The following is a 16,881-nucleotide window of genomic DNA, read 5'->3' as shown; positions in this document are numbered from 1 at the left end:
GCTATGTGGCTGTGTGTGTGTATATGTGGCTATTTGTGTATAAGTGGTATAGTGTGTGTGTGTGTGTGTGTGTGTGTGTGTGTGTGTGTGTGTGTATGTGTAATTTTTTTTGCCTCCAGGCCTCTGGCATTAACTTACGCCCCTGAACGGCAGCTACAGTATCACTGCGTCCTTGCCACACCTCTCTGTTGTATATATGACCAGCATTACTGAGCATAAAAAAACTTTATTTACAGTGTAAGCTTTACAGTAAGTGACTTGCCTACCCATCAGGCTTGCTATAGTACAGTATATAGTAGTATTCTGTAGTGCCATATGCATCCGCTGCTATTGTTTTCAGCACTCTAGTGTTCATTAGTGGAGCAATCACCCCCCCAGTGATGAAACTGTGTTTTGCATGCTGTGGACCCACTTGCACCTTTGGGCCTAATTCAGAGTTGATCGCAGCAGCAAATTTGTTAGAAGTTGGGCAAAACCATGTGCAGTGCAGGGGGGGGGGGGCAGATATAACATGTGGAGAGGTGGCATTGTTAGCACTCTTGCAGAATGAGATCAGCAAATATGCAGAACAGATCTACAACCATGAGAGATGTACGTAAACCATCGGACTTGTGGATTTGTTTATAACTCTGAATTAGGCCCTATGGGGCGTATTCATTTAGTGACGTTTTCTTCGGCTAGCCGAAGAAATGGCACTATTTTGACATCAGTGTATTCAATTTTCTCCCATTTTTGAGTCCCTTTTTGCCCATGCCTTTTCGGGTTTTTTTTGGGTGGACGAATCGGCATGGGCAAAAATGGACCCAAAATGGGTGAAAACACATGCAAATTCACCAAAACACGTGGATCAGGGCGAATTCGCCAATCCACGTGGTTTTTGCCCGTGCCGCTTTTTTCAACCAGTCAAAAAAACGTCACGGGTATTGAATAGGTCGAATGATGTAAATTCGACCTATAAACAGCCGAAAAGTGCAGTTTCCCGCCTGGACGAAAGAACCGGCACTAAGGCACTAAATGTATATGCCCCTACGTATTCCTTTCGCAGACAGAGATATGTTCATATCTCCCCACATTATCTCAAAACAAAGCTCTCTAAGCCACTTTCCATATAATTTGTGGCCTGCACTAACCGGACAGAGGAGGTCATTCAGATTTGATCGCTGGGCTGCTAATTTGCTGTCCTGCAATCAGATAGTTGCCGTCCCCAGGGGGAGTGTGTGCAAGTGTGCGATTGCATGTGTATGTTGATCTGCGAAAATCCACTTTGTGTAGTCTGTGCACATCCCAGGATTTACTTCTACAGTGCAATGAGAACGGGCTGACCGGGGCCGGAGCTGATGTCACACACCCTTCATGAAAAGCTTGGTAATGCCTGTGTTTTTCCGGACACTTCCAGTAAAAGCTCAGTTGCCACCCACAAACGGCCTCTTCCCGTTGCTGACCGGTGATGCGCTTTGTTGTTGTCCGACGCGCGTGCACATTGCGGGGCATACGCATGCGCAGTTAGGACCTGATTGCTCGCTGTATGAAAACGCACAGCAGCGATCAGATCTGAATTACCCCCAGAATTCCAACCTCCATTCTGCGTCCCATAGGAGAATTCACACTATATTAATATATTATTATTATCAAATCTATTATCATCAGCTTTGCGGAACAACTGCGCGGTGGTTGTTGTTGTTGTTGTTTTAATGTTGTTATCTCATTATTGTTGTTGGTCTTTTTTATTATTATTATTATTATTCAAGTTATTGTTTCGTGATGACACCTCTGCTGCATGACTAGAGACTGCTATTATTTTATATCCATTGGTCCATGTTATACGATTTGTCATTCTTCTATACTTGTCATATTGCTGAAATCTTTCTGAAATTTTTTTTTTATTAAAACCCACCCCAACACGTGCCCGTAGTTCTTGTATTATTAGTATTTGATTATAGTACTGAGTGCATTTCTAACATTTTAATTAGTAACCTTTTGACAGCTAAGGACATTTGCACATTTATATTGTCTACAAAACACTGAAGCCACAAGACTTGTTCTTTTAAAACAAGAAAGGCATTAATTAGCAAATAGTGCAAAAGGTTGGCTAAAATATCATCAATATGGTGCATGTCTTTGCTTTAAGCCTTTGTTTCATCATAGTTTAATGTGACTTTAATTAATAGCTAGCCGTATATTATTGTCATCAACCAAAATAGCTAGTGTATACTGTAAAATAAGGTATGTCAAATAAATACACTGGGGTATATTTACTAAAAATTGTATTTTCCCGATTGAGGTTAAAGTTCAATCACGAATGACATCGAAAGTGTAAAGTTGCAACTTTTTGAATTTATTACGACTAATTTACTAAGCTATCGTATTCTGCATTTTCGTATTTACCGATGTCGATGTCATTCGTATTTTTTTGCAGTGTTGTACGTGAGTGACTTGTAAAACACTGCCGACTTTAACACAATGAATCTCGGCCGGATCTGTGAGATCCGTGCTGGGCTTCATTGTGCACCTTTATTAAAATAAAAATCATTGTTAAAATCTGGAAAAAAAAATGCGTGTGGTCCCCCCTCCTAAGCAAAACCAGCCTCGGGCTCTTTGAGCTGGCCCTGGTTGAAAAAATATGGGGGAAAAAATGACAGGGGTTCCCCCATATTTAAACAACCAACATCGGGCTCTGCGCCTGGTCCTGGTTCCAAAAATACGGGGGACAAAAAGCGTAGGGGTCCCCCGTATTTCTGAAATCAGCACCGGGCTCCACTAGCCAGATACATAATGCCACAGCCGGGGGACACTTTTATATTGGTCCCTGCGGCCCTGGCATTACATACCCAACTAGTCACCCCTGGCCGGGGTACCCTGGAAGAGTGGGGACACCTTCAATCAAGGGGTCCCCCCCCTCCAGCCACCCAAGGGCCAGGGGTGAAGCCCGAGGCTGTCCCCCCCCCATCCAAGGGCTGCGGATGGGGGGCTGATAGCCTTTTTGTCAAAAAATGAATATTGTTTTTAGTAGCAGTACTACAAGTCCCAGCAAGCCTCCCCCGCAAGCTGGTACTTGGAGAACCGAAATTAATCTCACCGCTGACCACAAAGTTCCCACCATTGGTTACAATGGAGCGCATAGGCGCTACATTGTATCACTGCCGTGTGCTGCCTGACAGACACTACAGGAGCACACAGCCAATCAGGAGGGTGCCACAACGTGGTGCTCCCTGATTGGCTGATGGAACCCTCTTAGACAGAAGTCAGGGGGGGTTCCTGGCAGTCGGGGAAAGGGGTCCCATGTGAAAACATGGGGCCCCTTTCAGTGCGTGGTCGGGTGTCCGTATTTTTATTTTGCAAAGTACGTGGATTACAAATAGAAAAGAAGAGGACCGAACTACACTGGATTATGTGAGTATAATTTTTCCAACAGGTACCCCATGGATTCTACATGGAGAAGAGGACCGACCCTCGTGTGAACATAGGTAAGTATGTGTGTATGGAGGTGTGGATGTATGTATTAAACTTTTACTTTCAAGGTGTGTGTCTTCTGTTTTTATTGGGGTATTTTTTTAGTAGTAGTACTACAGGTACAGGCGGGCCCGGTTTTCCACCGCATGCTGGTACTTGTGGTTCTCCAAGTACCAGCTTGCGGGGGAGGCTTGCTGGGACTTGTAGTACTGCTACTAAAAACAATATTAATTTTTTGACAAAAAGGCTATCAGCCCCCCATCCGCAGCCCTTGGATGGGGGGGAGAGCCTCGGGCTTCACCCCTGGCCCTTTGGTGGCTGGAGGGGGGGACCCCTTGATTGAAGGGGTCCCCACTCCTCCAGGGTACCCCGGCCAGGGGTGACTAGTTGGGTATGTAATGCCAGGGCCGCAGGGACCAATATAAAAGTGTCCCCCGGCTGTGGCATTATGTATCTGGCTAGTGGAGCCCGGTGCTGGTTTCAGAAATACGGGGGACCCCTACGCTTTTTGTCCCCCGTATTTTTGGAACCAGGACCAGGCGCAGAGCCCGGTGCTGGTTGTTTAAATATGGGGGAACCCCTGTAATTTTTTTCCCCATATTTTTTTAACCAGGGCCGGCTCAAAGAGCCCGAGGCTGGTTTTGCTTAGGAGGGGGGACCCCATGCATTTTTTTTTACAAAAATTAACACTTTCCCACCCCTTCCCAATGAAAAACATGCATGGTTCCGAACACGGTAAAAAAAAGCAGGTCTGGGTTTTTTTAGCACTTTTTCACGATTTGTATTTTATCACGGCAGTGTTTGGCTATTGTCGGCAGTGTTTGTGATTTGCACTTTTTAGTAAATGACCGATTTCTACCAAATTCCAGGCGTATTTGACCGATGGTGTATTGATTCGTAATTTTTTCCTAGGACTTCCAAAATAATACGAATGCCCTCATCACTGCCGTGATTTGAGTTTAGTAAATTCCCAAGATGACACTTTGAAGAAAAAACACCATCTCGGTCAAAATCGGGACCTTAGTAAATATACCCCACTATCTGCTATCTTTCCACAATCTCATAGTGATTTGTCCATATCTAGGCTTTACATTTATATACTCTAAAAAAATATATAACAAAACAAAGAAAGAAAAAATCCAAACCTTTGCCTACATAATGCTTAGGGGTCAATCCAGTTAGGTCAGTGGTTCCCAAACTGTGTGCCTAGGCACCCTGGGGTGCCTCAGAACACTTGCAGGGGTGCCTTGGATTGGTGGTCCAGGACCAATCAAAATTATTTCTGGTCAATGTAATAGGCAAAACCAGTGCTGGTGGCTGCCAATCATAAAATATGTGGGCAAACAGAAGCAAATCTTGTTCCTCACCACATAATAGACCCTAAAGATGACATATATGCACAATTTTTTATTTAATATTTATTTCTAAATTTCTCGCTAATACATTTTTGGCCTAAGGGTGCCGTGAATAAAGTTCTGAAACTCTAGGGTGCCATGATTCCAAAAAGTTTGGGAACCACTGAGTTAGGTGCAAGTCTTCAAGTGCAAGTTTGTTTCATGAAACTCGCAGACTTCACATGAATGCGCGCACCCGAGAATTCTGCAATCCAATTAAAAATGCCTATGATTCACAGTGCTCATAGCAGGGGTGAGCCAATATTCTACAATATGCAATGTGGGCAAAGTGCATGAAAAGTTGGGGAGACCTTCCTGAACCACAGAAAAGTGACAATTTCTTTAGCAGAATCATATAGAAGGATGTTAGTGGGGGGGGGAAATAAAATATTCAACACTTTTAAAAGGTATAAAATGGCAGATTTGTACTTCTTTTTTAGATAAGTAAAAGAATGTAAAAAGCTTACAATTTCCATTTAATTGTAAAAGAATTAAACAAAAATTACAAAAAAATAAATAAATAGAAAAAAGGGTGTTTGTGGGGTAATTTTATGTCCGTTTTAAAATGATCCAAAAACTGATCCGAAGCAATTAGTTTTGGATGAAATGAATGCTTTCACTAAATTTGGCACACATAACCCTAAAAAGTTAATTTTTGGTTAATTTTATACCCAAAACTGATTGAAAACCTCTAAATGCCTAATTAGTCATGAAGGGAGGGGGGTCCATAGGGTTCTAAAGAAAGTTGGGATGCTTTTACCTTAAAACAAAGATTTTTCCCACCTTTGCATACCCTCAGGGGGCACAAACAGATAACTGTGAGTTTACTCTGTTTCAGTGTAGAGATGAGCGGGTTCGGTTCTCAGAGATCTGGACCCTTCCGGACATCACGCTCCGAGCCTGGATCCGAGTCAGGCTCGGGTTTTCCTGCCTGACTCGAAAACCAGAGCGAGGCAAAACGTAATCATCCCGCTGTCGGATTCTTGCGGGATTTGGATTCCATATAAGGAGCCGCGCGCCCCGCCATTTTCACTCAGGCATTGGAGAGTGTAGAGAGAGGACGTGTCTCCGTTCTCTGTGTCCTCAGTGTCCATGTCTTGTGCTGCATTTGTCCAGTCACAGTGGTTGTATTCTCTTGCTGCCATACTGTATGTCCAGTGCTGCTGTATAAGTCCAGTCCAGTGGTGGTGTATTGTGCTGCATCAGTCCAGTGGTAGTGTCCTGTGCATCAGCCATCAGTCATTCCAGTGACCAGTCACAGTGGTATACTCTGCTGCCATATGTCCAGTGCTGCTGTATAATGATAACAAGTCCCTTACAGTGTTGCTATGTGGTCCTGCATCAGACCAGTGGTAGTGTCCTGTGCATCAGCCATCAATCATTCCAGTGACCAGGCAGTCACAATGGTATACTCTGCTGCCATATGTTCAGTGCTGCTGTATAATAATAAGTCCCTTACAGGGCTGCTGTGTTGTCCTGCATCAGACCAGTGGTAGTGTCCTGTGCATCAGCCATCAGTCATTCCAGTGACCAGGCAGTCACAGTGGGATACTCTGCTGCCATATGTCCAGTGCTGATGTATAATAATAAGTCCCTTACAGTGTTGCTGTGTTGTCCTGCATCAGACCAGTGGTAGTGTCCTGTGCATCAGCCATTCCAGTGACCAGGCAGTAACAGTGGTATACTCTGCTGCCATATGTCCAGTGCTGCTGTATAATAATAATAATAATAATAATAATAATAATAACAACAACAACAACAAGTCCCTTACAGTGTTGCTGTGTTGTCCTGCATCAGACCAGTGGTAGTGCCCTGTGCATCAGCCATCAGTCATTCCAGTGACCAGTCACAGTGGTATTCTCTGCTGCCATATGTCCAGTGCTCCTGTGCAGCATATAGTGTTTTATAACTCCAGAAAATAATCGAGAACAAAAATTTAGAGGATAAAATAGGGAAAGATTAAGAATCACTTCCTCCTAGTGCTGAAGCTGCTGCCACTAGCCATGACATAGACGATGAAAAGCCATCAACTTCGTCTGCCAAGACCGATGCCCAATGTGATAGTAGAGGGCATGTAAAATCCAAAAAGCCAAAGTTCAGTAAAAAGACCCCCAAAAAATAAATTTAAATGGTCTGAGGAGAAACGTAAACTTGCCAATATGCCATTTACGACACTGAGTGGCAAGGAACGGCTAAGGCCCTGGCCTATGTTCATGACTAGTGGTTCAGCTTCACATGATGATGGAAGCCCTCATCCTCCCGCTAGAAAAATTAAAAGAGTTAAGCTGGAAAAAGCATAGAAAAGAACTGTGCGTTCTGAGATGGTATCACAAATCCCCAAGGAGAGTCCAAGTGTGTCGGCGGTTGCGATGCCTGACCTTCCCAACACTGGATGGGAAGAGGTGGCTTCTTCCACCATTTGCACGCCCCCTGCAAGTGCTGAAAGGAGCACCCACAGTCCAGTTTATGATATTCAAATTGAAGATGTCACTGTTGAAGTACACCAGGTTGAGGATATGGGTGTTGCTGGCGCTGAGGAGGAAGTTGACGATGAGGATTCTGATGGTGATGTAGTTTGTTTAAATGAGGCACCGGGGGAGACACCTGTTGTCCGTGGGATGAAGAAGCACATTGTCATGCCTCGGCAAAAGACCAAAAAAGCCATCTCCGGTGTGGAATTATTTCTCCACAAATCCAGACAACAGGTGTCAAGCCGTGTGTTGCCTCTGTCAATCTGTAATAAGTAGGAGTAAGGATGTTAACCACCTAGGAACATCCTACCTTATACGTCAAGGGCAGCGCATTCATCAGAAGTCAGTGTCAAGTTGTGAAACTTTGGGTAAGAGCATAAGCAGTCTAATGACACCTAAATCCCATCTTACTCTTGTACCCAAGCTCTTGCAAGCCACAACACCAACTCCCTCAACGTCAACTTCCTCCTCAGCCATGAACGTCAGTAGTCCTGCAGGCCATGTCCTTGGCAAGACTGAGTCCTCTCCTAACCGGGATTCCTCCGGAGGATCCTTGAGTGGTACGCCTGCTGTTGCTGCCACTGCTGTTGTTGCTGCTGGGAGTCGATCGTCATCCCAGAGGGGAAGTCGGAAGACCACTTGTACTACTTCAACTAAGCAACTGACTGTCCAACAGTCCTTTGTGAGGAAGATGAAATATGACAGCAGTCATCCTGTTGCAAAGCGGATAACTGAGGCCTTGACACTTATGTTGGTGTTACACGTGCGTCCGCTATCCGCCTTTAGTGCAGTGGGTTTAAGACAATTGATGGAGGTATTGTGTCCCCGGTACCAAATCCCATCTAGGTTCCCCTTCACTGGGCAGGAGATACCGAGAATGTACAGAGACGTCAGAAAAAGTGTCACCAGTGTCCTAAAAAATGCGGTTGTGTCCAGTGTCCACTTAACCACGGACATGTGGAACAGGGCAGACTAAGGACTATATGACTGTGACAGCCCACTGGGTAGACGTATTGCCTCCCGCAGCAACAACAGCAGCAGCGGCACCAGTAGCAGCATCTCGCAAATCAAAACTTGTTTCTTGGCAGGCTACGCTGTGTATCACCGCTTTCCATAACAGGCACACAGCTGACAACCTCTCCCGGAACTGAGAGACATCACCGCATTGGCTTACCCCACTTAGACTCTCCTGGGAATTTGTGATATCGGAAACGCCACCAATAAGTGCATTACAACTGGACAAATTCCAGCACGTCCCATGTTTTGCACATACAATTAATTTGGTGGTGCAGATTTTTTTGAAAAATGACAGGGGTGTACAGGAGATGCTGTCAGTGGCCCAAAAAATTGCGGGCCACTTTCGACATTCTGCCACTGCGTGCCGAAGATGGAGCACCAGCAAACACTCCTGCACCTGCCCTGCCATCAACTGAAGCAAGAGGTGGTACCGAGGTGGAATTCAACACTCTATATGCTTCAGAGGATGGAGGAGCAGCAAAAGGCCATTAAAGCCTATACATCCACCTACGATATAGGCAAATGAGGGGGAATGTACCGGACTCAAGCACAGTGGAGAATGATTTCGGTCTTGTGCAAGGTTCTCCAACCCTTTGAACTTACCACATGTGAAGTCAGTTCAGACACTGCCAGCTTGAGACAGGTCATTCCCCTCATCAGGCTTTTTCAGAAGCAGCTGGAGAAACTAAAGGAGGAGCTAAGACGGAGAGATTCTGCTAAGTATATGGGACTTGTGGATGGAGCCCTTCATTCGCTTTGCCAGGATTCAAGGGTGGTCAATCTGTTGAAATCTGAGCACTACATTTTGGCCACCGTTCTCGATCCTAGGTTTAAAGCCTACGTTGTATCTCTCTTTCCGGCAAGTGTGCAGAGGTGCAAAGACCTGCTGGGGAGTAAATTGTCAACTCAAGCTGAATGTGACCCGTCAACAGCTCCTCCTTCAATTTCTTCCACCACTGGGGCTGCACGGAAAACGATAAGATTTCCTAGCCCACCCGCTGGCGGTGATGCAGGGCAGTCAGGAGTGAAAGCTGACATCTGGTCCGGACTGAAGGACCTTCCAACGATTACTGACATGTCTACTGTCACTGCATATGATTCTGTCACCATTGAAAGAATGGTGGAGGATTATATGAGTGACAGCATCCAAGTAGGCATGAGACAGTCCGTATGTATACTGGCAGGAAAAAGAGGTAATTTGGATGCCCTTGCCCAAACTGGCTTTATTTTACCTAAGTTGCCCCCCCTCTAGTGTGTACTCCGAAAAAGTGTTTAGTGCATCCGGTAACCTTGTCAACGATCGGCGTAAGAGGTTACTTCCACAAAATGTGGAGAAGATGATGTTCATCAAAATTAATTATAAATTCCTCCGGGAAGACCTTTACCAGCAATTGTCTCCAGAAAGTACACAGGGACCTGTGATGGTGGATTCTAGTGGGGACAAATTAATACTCTGTGAGGAGGAGGATGTACACAGTGAAAGGGGTTAGGAATCGGAGGATGAGGATGAGGTCGACATCTTGCCTCTGTAGAGCCAGTTTGTGCAAGGAGAGATTGATTGCTTCTTTTTTGGTGGGGGCCCAAACAAACCAGTCATTTCAGCCACAGTCATGTGGCAGACCCTGTTGCTGAAATGATTGGTTTGTTAAAGTGTGCATGTCCTTTTTATACAACATAAGGGTGGGCGGGAGGGCCCAAGGACAATTCCATCTTGCACCTCTTTTTCTTCTTTGCATCATGTGCTGTTTGGGGACTCTTTTTTTAAAGTGCCATCCTGTCTGACACTTCCGTATATGCCCAGTGGTACTGCCATATAATTCCAGTTATATTGCCATATAGTTCCAGTGATGTTGCTGTATAATTCCGGTGGGAATTGTTTGTGTCGCTTGGCTTAGTCATACAGCTACCTCATTGTACCTCTTCTACATCTTTGCACGAAGTGCTGTTTGGGGACATTTTTTTTTATATCTGCCCTCCTGTCTGACACTGCAGTGCCACTCCTAGATGGCCAATTGTTTGTGCTACTTGACTTAGTCATACAGCTACCTCATTGCACCTCTTCTACATCTTTGCATGAGGTGCTGTTTGGGGCCTAGTTTTTTAAAAGTGCCATCCTGTCGGCCACTGCAGTGCCACTCCTAGATGGGCCAATTGTTTGTGTCGCTTGGCTTAGTCATACAGCTACCTCATTGCACCTCTTCTACATCTTTGCATGAGGTGCTGTTTGGGGCCTTTTTTTTATATCTGCTCTCCTTTCTGCCACTGCAGTGCCACTCCTAGATGGGCCAATTGTTTGTGTCGCTTGGCTTAGTCATACAGCAACCTCATTGCACCTCTTCTACTTCTTTGCATGAGGTGCTGTTTGGGGCCTTTTTTTATATCTGCCCTCCTGTCTGCCACTGCAGTGCCACTTCTAGATGGGCCAGGTGTTTGTGTTGTCCACTTGTGTCGCTTAGCTTAGTCATCCTGCAACTTCAGTGCAACCTTTTGGCCTAGAAACAATATTGTGAGGTGTGAGGTGTTCAGAATAGACTGGACATGTGTTGAAATTAATATTATTAAGGTTAATAATACCGTAGGATCAAAATTACCCCCAAATTCTGTGATAGCCTTTTTATGTTTTTTTTTTTTTTTAATCATCCAGATCCAAAACCAAAACACAAAAGGGTGGTTTTGGCAAAACCAAGCCAAAACCAAAACACGAAAGTGGAATTAGAAGTAAAACCAAAACACAAAACACGAAAAGTGCCAGCCACACATCTCTACTTCAGTGTGAGTTCATAATTGGATTGCAAAATAAATTTGCATTCCGAATTTTCCCTGAAAACGTCAACTCGGAACTCACACAAGGCAACTCGCACCTAATTGGATTAGCTCTTAAAATTGCAAGTAGTTTGAACATCACACACGGGGGGAATGTAATAGAGTGTGAGGGTTAAATTTACTAAGATGGGAGTTCTATTTAAGATGGGATGTTGCCCATAGCAACCAATCAGATTCCAGGTATTATCTTCTAGAAGGTGCTAGATAAATGAGAAATAGAATCTGATTGGTTGCTTTGGGCAACATCCCTTCTTAAATAGCACTCCCATTTTAGTACATCTACCCCTGACAATCAGGAAGTGAGAGATTTTGTGAGAGTTTTCCTGTTTTTTTTAAAGTGGCAATTATAAACATGGCAAAATCAACTTGGTTTTGCAATGTAAATGATTGCAACTCTAAAAAAAACAGGAAAACACTCACATCCTGTTTCTCACACCCTATTACATTTCCCCCCATATTCGGAATACGGGGTCAGCATGTCGACGGTCACAATGTCAACATTCAGAATGTTGACAGCACAACGTTTACAGTTATGCTGTCAACATTGTTGAAATGTCAACAGATACTGTAACATGTCGATATCTGCAAAACTCTAACAATGTTCACATTGTTGTCATTGTCAAATTAGCACACATTACCCACATTTCTAAATCAGTAAAGTTTTGTGGAAATAAAAACCATGAGGAAAATGAGTCTGATTTGAATGTTTGCATCTGCCGTACACTCCGAGGGATCACCACGGGCAATGGCAACTGGTTAATAACTGCAGTTTAGGCCTCATATTTCTGAATGAAGAAAAAGAGTGTAAAGCTAATGGCCTCCCTTGAGATTTATAGCAGGTCATTATGCTTTTGAAGATGGTATTAATTATTGTCAGGAAACCTATGGATAATCTTAAAAGTTACAGTTGCATATTAAAACGCTGTGTGTATCTCATTACCTAGGCGCCATTTTTAAATTTGTATATTAGAATTAAGTACTCCTTTTGCACTAAGTGTATCATTTTATCCTTTAATTGTACAACATAAAATGAAAATTGTCTGAGGTCCTAGCTTGTTTCTAAGACAACCTGAAGCATAGATCCAGCCGGATTTTTTTGGAGTGTATATGAAGTGCTCAGAGTCTTCAGATGTGCCCCTAAGATGCTCCTAAAATGCCCCTCCATTCATTTGAATGGGATTCTAAATTAAAGTATGCATAAAAGTGGCAGATATAGTCACGGGAAATTAGGGAAAAAACATTCTTCATATAACCTTATGACACACAGAAAAATAACGAGTGTCTTATACAATGGACTGAAAATCACAGCTGACTGAAAATATAAAAAGATAACTAACTGCTGTAATTGAGGGAATTGATATACAATATTTCTGATGTTCATAGAAAATGCTAAATAAGTACACTAAATAAGTAAGCAATAAATGAGGTAAGATATAAATTGATATACTGTACATATTTTGGTTTTCTCCATATATCTGTAAATCTTAGGGCTGAAATGTGTTGTCACACACTCGTCCCCTAAACCATAAATTAATATTATCATAATAAATAAAGATTCAGATATGTAAACTTTGGCAGAAAAGTTAGCTACTAATTTGAAATGTTAATAATAGAGAATCTGTATAGTGGCAATGAAAGGATGGCTAGACCCAACTAACCATGACATGCATTGCAGGCAGATACCGCACAAGGGGGGTCATTCCGAGTTGTTCGCTCGCAAGCTGCTTTTAGCAGATTTGCTCACGCTAAGTCGCCGCCTACTGGGAGTGAATCTTAGCTTCTTAAAATTGCGAACGACGTATTCGCAATATTGCGATTAGACCTCTCTTAGCAGTTTCTGAGTAGCTCCAGACTTACTCGGCATCTGCGATCAGTTCAGTGCTTGTCGTTCCTGGTTTGACGTCACAAACACACCCAGCGTTCGCCCAGACACTCCTCCGTTTCTCCAGCCACTCCCGCGTTTTTCCCAGAAACGGTAGCGTTTTTTCAAACACTCCCATAAAACGGCCAGTTTCCGCCCAGAAACACCCACTTCCTGTCAATCACATTACGATCACCAGAACGATGAAAAAGCCGTGAGTAAAATTCCTAACTGCATAGCAAATTTACTTGGCGCAGTCGCAGTGCGAACATTGCGCATGCGCACTAAGTGGAAAAACGCTGCGATGCGAAGAAATTTACAGAGCGAACAACTCGGAATGACCCCCAAGGTGTCTAGGCCTAACAAATACAGGACAACCGTTCTATCTTCAACTTTGACTATCCATTAGTAAGGGTTATGATACTGCCCCCTTAGGGTGGTACAGTCAAATACCAGTCAACGGAGGTGAGTGCACCCAAAATATATAGTATTACACCCAGAATGATGGTCTGCCATTATTTCCCATCTAAAATAGGCAACATACTCTAAAATACTTAAAACCAACCAAAACACCAAAAAAGTAGTGATGTGCACCGGACATTTTTCGGGTTTTGTGTTTTGGTTTTGGGTTCGGTTCCGCCGCCGTGTTTTGGGTTCGAACGCGTTTTGCCAAAACCTCACCGAATTTTTTTTGTCGGATTCGGGTGTGTTTTGGATTCGGGTGTTTTTTTCAAAAAAACCCTAAAAAACAGCTTAAATCATTGAATTTGGGGGTCATTTTGATCCCATAGTATTATTAACCTCAATAACCATAATTTACACTCATTTTCAGTCTATTCTGAACACCTCACACCTCACAATATTATTTTTAGTCCTAAAATTTGCACCGAGGTTGCTGGATGGCTAAGCTAAGCGACCCTAGTGGCCGACACAAACACCTGGCCCATCTAGGAGTGGCACTGCAGTGTCACGCAGGATGGCCATTCCAAAAAATACTCCCCAAACAGCACATGACGCAAAGAAGAAAAAAAAGAGGCGCAATGAGGTAGCTGTGTGAGTAAGCTAAGCGACCCTAGTGGCCGACACAAACACCTTGCCCATCTAGGAGTGGCACTGCAGTGTCAGGCAGGATGGCCCTTCCAAAAAATACTCCCCAAACAGCACATGACGCAAAGAAGAAAAAAAAGAGGCGCAATGAGGTAGCTGTGTGAGTAAGCTAAGCGACCCTAGTGGCCGACACAAACACCTGCCCATCTAGGAGTGGCACTGCAGTGTCAGGCAGGATGGCCCTTCCAAAAAATACTCCCCAAACAGCACATGACGCAAAGAAGAAAAAAAAGAGGCGCAATGAGGTAGCTGTGTGAGTAAGCTAAGCGACCCTAGTGGCCGACACAAACACCTGGCCCATCTAGGAGTGGCACTGCAGTGTCACACAGGATGGCCCTTCCAAAAAATACTTCCCAAACAGCACATGACGCAAAGAAAAAAAAAAGAGGCGCAATGAGGTAGCTGTGTGAGTAAGCTAAGCGACCCTAGTGGCCGACACAAACACCTGGCCCATCTAGGAGTGGCACTGCAGTGTCACGCAGGATGGCCCTTCCAAAAAATACTCCCCAAACAGCACATGACGCAAAGAAGAAAAAAAAGAGGCGCAATGAGGTAGCTGTGTGAGTAAGCTAAGCGACCCTAGTGGCCGACACAAACACCTTGCCCATCTAGGAGTGGCACTGCAGTGTCAGGCAGGATGGCCCTTCCAAAAAATACTCCCCAAATAGCACATGACGCAAAGAAGAAAAAAAAGAGGCGCAATGAGGTAGCTGTGTGAGTAAGCTAAGCGACCCTAGTGGCCGACACAAACACCTGGCCCATCTAGGAGTGTCACTGCAGTGTCAAGCAGGATGGCCCTTCCAAAAAATACTCCCCAAACAGCACATGACGCAAAGAAGAAAAAAAAGAGGCGCAATGAGGTAGCTGTGTGAGTAAGCTAAGCGACCCTAGTGGCCGACACAAACACCTGGCCCATCTAGGAGTGGCACTGCAGTGTCAGGCAGGATGGCCCTTCCAAAAAATACTCCCCAAACAGCACATGACGCAAAGTAGAAAAAAAAGAGGCGCAATGAGGTAGCTGTGTGAGTAAGCTAAGCGACCCTAGTGGCCGACACAAACACCTGGCCCATCTAGGAGTGGCACTGCAGTGTCACGCAGGATGGCCCTTCCAAAAAATACTCCCCAAACAGCACATGACGCAAAGTAGAAAAAAAAGAGGCGCAATGAGGTAGCTGTGTGAGTAAGCTAAGCGACCCTAGTGGCCGACACAAACACCTGGCCCATCTAGGAGTGGCACTACAGTGTCACGCAGGATGGCCCTTCCAAAAAATACTCCCCAAACAGCACATGACGCAAAGAAAAATGAAATAAAAAAGAAGTGCAAGATGGAATTGTCCTTGGGCCCTCCCACCCACCCTTATGTTGTATAAACAGGACATGCACACTTTAACCAACCCATCATTTCAGCGACAGGGTCTGCCACACGTCTGTGACTGAAATGACTGGTTGTAACCTCGTACGCCGATTGCTGACAAGGTGAGCAGCGGCACTAAACACTCTTTCGGAGTACACACTGGAGGGAGGGCAACTTAGGTAGAATAAAGCCAGTTTGTGCAAGGGCCTCCAAATTGCCTCTTTTCCCTGCCAGTATACGTACGGACTGTCTGACGTGCCTACTTGGATGCGGTCACTCATATAATCCTCCACCATTCTTTCAATGGTGAGAGAATCATATGCAGTGACAGTAGACGACATGTCAGTAATCGTTGGCAGGTCCTTCAGTCCGGACCAGAAGTCAGCATCAGCAGTCGCTCCAGACTGCCCTGCATCACCGCCAGCGGGTTGGCTCGGAATTCGTAGCCTTTTCCTCGCACTCCCAGTTGCGGGAGAATGTGAAGGAGGAGATGTTGACAGGTCGCGTTCCGCTAGACTTGACAATTTTCTCACCAGCAGTTCTTTGAACCCCTGCAGACTTGTGTCTGCCGGAAAGGGAGATCCAACGTAGGTTTTAAATCTAGGATCGAGCACGGTGGCCAAAATGTAGTGCTCTGATTTCAACAGATTGACCACACGTGAATCCTGGTTAAGCGAATGAAGGGCTCCATCCACAAGTCCCACATGCCTAGCGGAATCGCTCTGTTTAACTCCTCCTTCAATGCCTCCAGCTTCTTCTGCAAAAGCCTGATGAGAGGAATGACCTGACTCAGGCTGGCAGTGTCTGAACTGACTTCACGTGTGGCAAGTTCAAAGGGCAGCAGAACCTTGCACAACGTTGAAATCATTCTCCACTGCGCTTGAGACAGGTGCATTCCACCTCCTTTGCCTATATCGTGGGCAGATGTATAGGCTTGAATGGCCTTTTGCTGCTCCTCCATCCTCTGAAGCATATAGAGGGTTGAATTCCACCTCGTTACCACCTCTTGCTTCAGATGATGGCAGGGCAGGTTCAGGTTTTTTTGGTGGTGCTCCAGTCTTCTGTACGCGGTGCCTGCACGCCGAAAGTGGCCCGCAATTCTTCTGGCCACCGACAGCATCTCTTGCACGCCCCTGTCGGTTTTTAAATAATTCTGCACCACCAAATTCAAGGTATGTGCAAAACATGGGACGTGCTGGAATTTGCCCAGATGTAATGCACGCACAATATTGCTGGCGTTGTCCGATGCCACAAATCCCCAGGAGAGTCCAATTGGGGTAAGCCATTCTGCGATGATCTTCCTCAGTTGCCGTAAGAGGTTGTCAGCTGTGTGCGTATTCTGGAAAGCGGTGATACAAAGCGTAGCCTGCCTAGGAACGAGTTGGCGTTTGCGAGATGCTGCTA

The sequence above is a fragment of the Pseudophryne corroboree genome, chromosome 6 (genome assembly GCF_028390025.1).
Source record: "Pseudophryne corroboree isolate aPseCor3 chromosome 6, aPseCor3.hap2, whole genome shotgun sequence".
NCBI classification, from domain to species: domain Eukaryota; kingdom Metazoa; phylum Chordata; class Amphibia; order Anura; family Myobatrachidae; genus Pseudophryne; species Pseudophryne corroboree.
This window is presented reverse-complemented; position numbering follows the sequence as displayed.